The sequence below is a fragment of the Echinops telfairi genome, unplaced genomic scaffold, assembly GCF_000313985.2.
Source record: "Echinops telfairi isolate 266 unplaced genomic scaffold, ASM31398v2 ScPeMD7_655;HRSCAF=1070, whole genome shotgun sequence".
In the NCBI taxonomy this organism is placed as follows: domain Eukaryota; kingdom Metazoa; phylum Chordata; class Mammalia; order Afrosoricida; family Tenrecidae; genus Echinops; species Echinops telfairi.
The window spans coordinates 24,109,673-24,115,415 of record NW_022104553.1 but is presented as its reverse complement, the minus strand read 5'-3'; positions in this window follow the sequence as shown (position 1 = coordinate 24,115,415).

Below are 5,743 nucleotides of genomic sequence, written 5' to 3'. Positions count from 1 at the left end.
TTGGGCCACTATGGGTCGGAACCGATTGGATGGCACCTAACGGTCACAAGAACTGACCCCAAAGGGCTTCTTCCTCAGATCAGCTTCCTTTGGTGAGCAGCTGAGCCCCTAACCACTGTGACCCCCCAGCATCACATCAACCATTAAAAAGTCTACACTGCACAGCCGTGAACCACCCCCCAAAAAACCCACCAAGCCAACCCCAAACTCACTGTCAAACAGTTGATTCTAACTCATGAAAACAACAGCCACAACAAACCCACTGCCATCAGATTTGTTCAGATTCGTGACCCTGTAGGACAGCGGCTCTCAACCTGTGGGTCGGAGTTGCACGACCCTTTCACAGGGTCGCCGGTTCTTCACAGCAGCACAATGACAGTGATGAAGTAGCAACAAAGATGACTTTATGGTTGGGGTCCCCACCACATGAGGAACTGTCTGACAGGGCGGTTGAGAACCACTGCTACAAGACAACAGAGTAAAACTACCCCCTGGGTTACCAGGCTGTAAGTCCTTTCACGAGCACAGAGCCTAATCTTTAGGAGTTTTTTCTTTTCTTTTTTTGGGAGCATGCAAATGAAATCCTATTTATTCCAATAAGCAAAAGTTCCTCGTCTTGCACCCATCTGCTCATGCATTGTCTTTTTTTTTTTTAATTTTTTAACAGTTTTATTAGCACTTCATCCACATGTCATACAATTCAATAATTCAGTCACATCAAGTACGGTTGTCACCATATTACACTCGAGAACATTTTCTTCTTCCTGGTAGGAAGCCTTCTTCTCCCACGGAGCCAGGCTGGTGGTTTTGAACCACTAGCCTCACTGTTAGCAGCCCAACACAGAAGCGTGACTGACCTGTCGTGACCCTGATCTAGATAGATAAGAGCCCATGGCCATCAGCCCTGGAGGTGCCCTCCTGTCCCTTCCGGTCAGTGCCTCCCCTAGAGGTGGCTGGAAACCAGTGCATGTGGGGCACTCCTTGTGCGTCCAAGTAGAACCGCACCCTCAGTGCACTGACATAACCCAGCAAAACCCTGGCGAAAAACACCCCAAGCCATTTATCACGTGGTAGCAATCATCTTGAAAGACATTATCGCCCCCCACTTCCTCTTCCTGAAACAGCTTCCCTTGACTTAGATTTCACTTGAGGCCCCGCCTCCCCCGGCAGCACCTGCAGAGACAAGCCACGCTGCCCGGGTAGGTAAAAGAGCCGAGGCCGTGGGAGCTGCCTTTCATGCTGATGCCCGCATCTGCGACGGGTCCGGTCTTCAGTTCAATGGTCACACTCTCGGGACTCAAATTCTACCCAAACCCCCACGTCTTGAGTTTTGCCCCAGTGATGCCCCTCACCCCTCCGACCGGATAGCACACACAATCACCGAGCAGTGGGCCATCGGACTGGTGGCTTCTCCGTTGCGTGTCCAATGGCAGGTTTTCTGGAAGTCAATGGCCAAGCCTTTCTCCCGGGGCACCTGTGGGTAGTGGTCGCTGAGCACGTTAACCTTGTGTGCGGCCCAGATCGACCAGGGCCGGGGGTGGCCATACTTCGGAGTTTTCAGTTAGCGGGTCCTAGAGGTTTCTGTAAATGGAAGGGCACCGTCGATTTCGCGCCAGGCTTCTCTCTGGCTCTGCGCAACGCCCCTGTGATCCGGCCACGTTCTTGTGTCAGTAGTTCGTTTTCCTTTTGGTTACCAAACCGCATTGCGTGACGGTCACAGTTTGGCCATGTCTCTGGAGTAAAATGCATGGGAATGAAACTGCTGGGTCTGACTCAAAAGGTATGTGTCTACTTGGCTTTCCTTCAGCCCGGCTTTGCATTCTTCCCTGGAACCAGACGCCCAGTAGGAAGCCATTCCAGGGATCTGGCCGCTCAAGAATGCCAGGCCAGTGGGTGTGTGTCTCTGGTTCCCTTGACCTTCCCCCTCAGAATGCAAAGTGGCTGCTGCAGCCCCGGCCATTGCCAGCACGTTTCACAGGAGTCTTTCGAATTGGAAGTGGGAGCCAGGGTAAACCTTCATCCCGTTTGCAAGCCTCCGTGTCGTTGTTTCTGTTTTTATTTTTTTATTTTTATTGGTGGCTCCTTTGGCCATGATTCTCGCCTACCATGGGTCACAGCAGAAGACAGGCCTGGTGGTGGTGTGTTCCTGAAGAAAACTGGCCAGTGGAGACCTTGCAGATCTGTAGCCGGGACCAGGAGCAGGTGCAGGACCGTCTGGTTGGGAACTGACCAACATGGGTATACGTGGGGTGGTGACGATGAGTTGGAAGGGGCTGGCTGGTTTGCAGCGAACCACTATATCAGCAGAAACACAGAACAACAGCAACAACAGCCCATGGGTACGTGACACCCGAATTACACTCACCATGGTACGCAGCCACCCCCCAGGGCCAGTAGCACGAGTTCAAGCTGGAGCAGTGGGTTTAATCTTTACAGAAGCAGATAGCCACATCTTTCTCCTGCAGAGCACCTGGTGGGATTGAACATCCGACCTTTCAGTTAGCAGACAAGCATTTCAGCCCGCAAGCTTCCCTAGGCCCCACCCCAAGACCGCCGAGGTCTGTATTGAAGCGCCTTCCAGGAAACGCTGCAAAGAAAAGCCAGACCTGTAAGTAACCAAGGTGGTTCCGACCCATGGCGACCCCATGTGCGTGGGACACAGTAGACAATAGGACGTCATCCCTTGACAGAAGCAGGTCGCCAGGCCTTTCCTCCTCGGAGCCGCTGGCTAGTTCTCTGATCCGTCAGCCTTTAGGTTTGTAGTGGAGCACAGACCATCTGCCCCACCCAGGACCCCTGAAGACAGGCCTGGAGAGCCATCGGCCCATTGACGATCCAGTAGAGCGCAGCCTTCAGGAGCCACAGCCCCACGGTGCCGCCATCCTCTCGAGTGGGAAGCGCTGTCTTTTGCTTCTCGCTGCAGGGGTGGCCCTGGGCTGGCAGTGGGCCCTAGGCTGTGAGAAACCCAGGGTCTAGTCTGCACACACCTGCTGTTGGCACATCCCCAGCCCTCACCCTCTTTGTCAGTGCTTTCCCTGCTTCATCAGCGAGCACTCAAGGACGATCCAGAGCCTTTCAAGGTGCTTGTTCTTGGGCAGCCCAGCAGTGTTTTACAGCTGCATCCAGAACAGCAGTAGGGGCCGCGAAAAGGGACAGAGAGACACATGGAAATGGTACAAGGGTGTCAGTAGCCGCCTTGGCACGGCTGTTAAGAGCCAGGCACCAGCCGCTCTGCGGAAGTCTGGCTTTTACCAGGCGCCCGTTTCTGTCGTTAAGGGAATTCCGTGAGAACGCCAGAGGTCACTAAAAATAAAGATGGTGTCAGTTTTAATTGCTCTTGAAACTGCCTTTCTCTTCTTTGAAAAGGCCTGGCCAGCAGGGCAAGGGACCCGCATGCATAACCCCCCACCCCCACCTCCGTTGCTCTCCTTTTCTGGTGGCTCTGTCAGGTAAACAGCCAGCCCACCGCAAGGTTTGGTGGTTCAAGCCCACGTACAGCTCCTCAGGAGAAGAGGAGACTGCCTGCTCCCAAAAAGATTTGCAGCCTCAGACCCCACATAGGATCGCAGCGGATCAGGATCAACTGCGGTGGCACTGGGTTTGGTTGTTTGGTGTGGGTTTTCGTGGGTTTTGGAAATAGACATGTCAGCCAGTTGGTGTTGGTAGGTGCCCATCCAGTGGTCCCTGAACTCGTGGCAACCCCAGGTGACAAGGTAGAACGGCCCCAGAGGGTTTCCAAGGCAGCAGGTGGTCTGGGGACCATGTGGCTCCGTCTTTCTCCCAAAGAGCGGCTGGTGAGTTCCAACCCCTGGGCCACCAGGGCCCCCTTTCTGCCCAAACCCGCCTCTCCTCAGCCAGCCAGGCAGCTCCGTCGACTCCCAGTCCCACGGCTCTTGCAAGCCAGCGAAGGGTTACAAAACCGGGCGCTGCTGAATTAAAATCAGCCCGTTCCTGGCGCTGAGCGGGGACTCGTCATCCGCATGCTGCCAGGCAGCCTGGCGTCCACACAGCCCCGATGACAGCGCAGAACCGGCGGCATGGAGCAGCCCGCGTGACTGTCTGGAAGGACACCCTGTCGTCGTTCGTCCCCACTGCTCTCGGGCCGGGGGTGATCTGCTCTCTGTGGCGTGGTGCTTACGCAGCCGGGCTTCGGAGGCACGGCTCTGGGTTCGAACTCTTAGCAGCGCCCCTCCCCAGCCCGACCCCCACCACTGCTGGGTGTGTGGTTTGGAGCAAGCGTCCGCGGGCACGGGGGCGAGCGTGGCGGACACGCAGGGCGTGCAGAAACGGACCTCGAAGGTGTGGCCCCGCGGGGTTCCGTCCCCAGACCCGAGTGCAGCTCATGAGGCTGGGCCGAGAGCGCGCGCCTGCGCAGCTCTCTCTGCACCCCCTCTGATGGGTGCGGAGCAGGCCACACCCCCAGGGAGACGCCCCTTTGGAGCGATTGGCTGAAACCCCAGGGGGCCCCCCCTGACCGGGTGTGGACTTTATAGAGTCCGTCAAATTCAGTACGTGCAGCTGGCTGCCCCCAGGCCAGTGTCTCGCCAAACCACTGGACGCCCAGCCCGCTGCGCTGACGCGTGGAAGTAGCGGGCACAGAGGGGCTGCGGTTCCGAGCCTGCCGGTGCGGACGCGGCCAGGCCACGGCCCGGCAGTCAGATCAGCCGAGTGCCGCCGCGGTGACAGCGGCTCCCAGCCCGCAGGCTTGCTTCCCGCACGCAGACGCTGTTGCGGGGCATTTTAGATGGACCACCTCTCGGCCATCCTAAAGTCACCATCAGCCAACTCCACCAGTTGTCTAGTTCCCAGTCCCTGGGTGTTGCCAACAGTTAGCCCCTCACTCGGATGCTCAGAGGAAGGTTGGGGGTGGTAGCACACCCACCAGTGCCTACGAACACGGGCCTGGTGATCTACCGGTACTTAAAATTTTTTAAATCCCACTGGAAATCCTGTCGAACACTGTCCCTCTCAGGGGTGCCAGGAGTCAGAGTCGACAGAGCAGCAGCTGGAGTTTTGTTTGATGCAGATTTGGACCAGGAAACTAGCCCCAGGGTTACTGAGGCAACGCTAGCTCATGATGACCCTGCAGAGTAGAACTGCCCCTGTGGGTCTCTGAGACTAACTCTTAATGGGAGTCTGGTAGTGACTAGTAGTGGCTGATAGATTTGAACTGCTGGCCTTGCAGCTAAGCAGCGTTATGCTTAAACTCACTGCACCACTAGGGCTCTGCTGGCTTAACTCTCTGCACCGCTAGGGCTCTGCTGGCTTAACTCGCTGCACCGCTAGGGCTCTGCTGGCTTAACTCGCTGCACCGCTAGGGCTCTGGTGGCTTAACTCGCTGCACCACTCGGGCTCCTTTCAGAGAGGCTGGCACTGTCTAGCAGAAGGCCTGGCATCAGTGGCAGCTGTCTCTCTGCGCCATGCAGCCATGTGCACTTGAAACGTGGCCGGTGCCTCTGAGGAGGTGACTCTTTTGTTTACGTAATTTTATCCTAACTAATTTGAATCGGAAGGTCTGCCGTGGCACATCAAGGAGCCCTGGTGCTGCTGTCAGGTAAGCGTTTGGCCTGTGCTCACCTGGGAAATCGTAGCAGCTCACCAGCCTCCAATCCCACCACCCACCAAAGCGAACTCACCATCAAGGTGATTTCGACTCAGAGTGCCCCCTACAGGGCAGACTAGAACTGCCCCCTGTCAACACAGGGTTTCCACGGCTGTCCATCTTCACAGGCACGAACGCCTC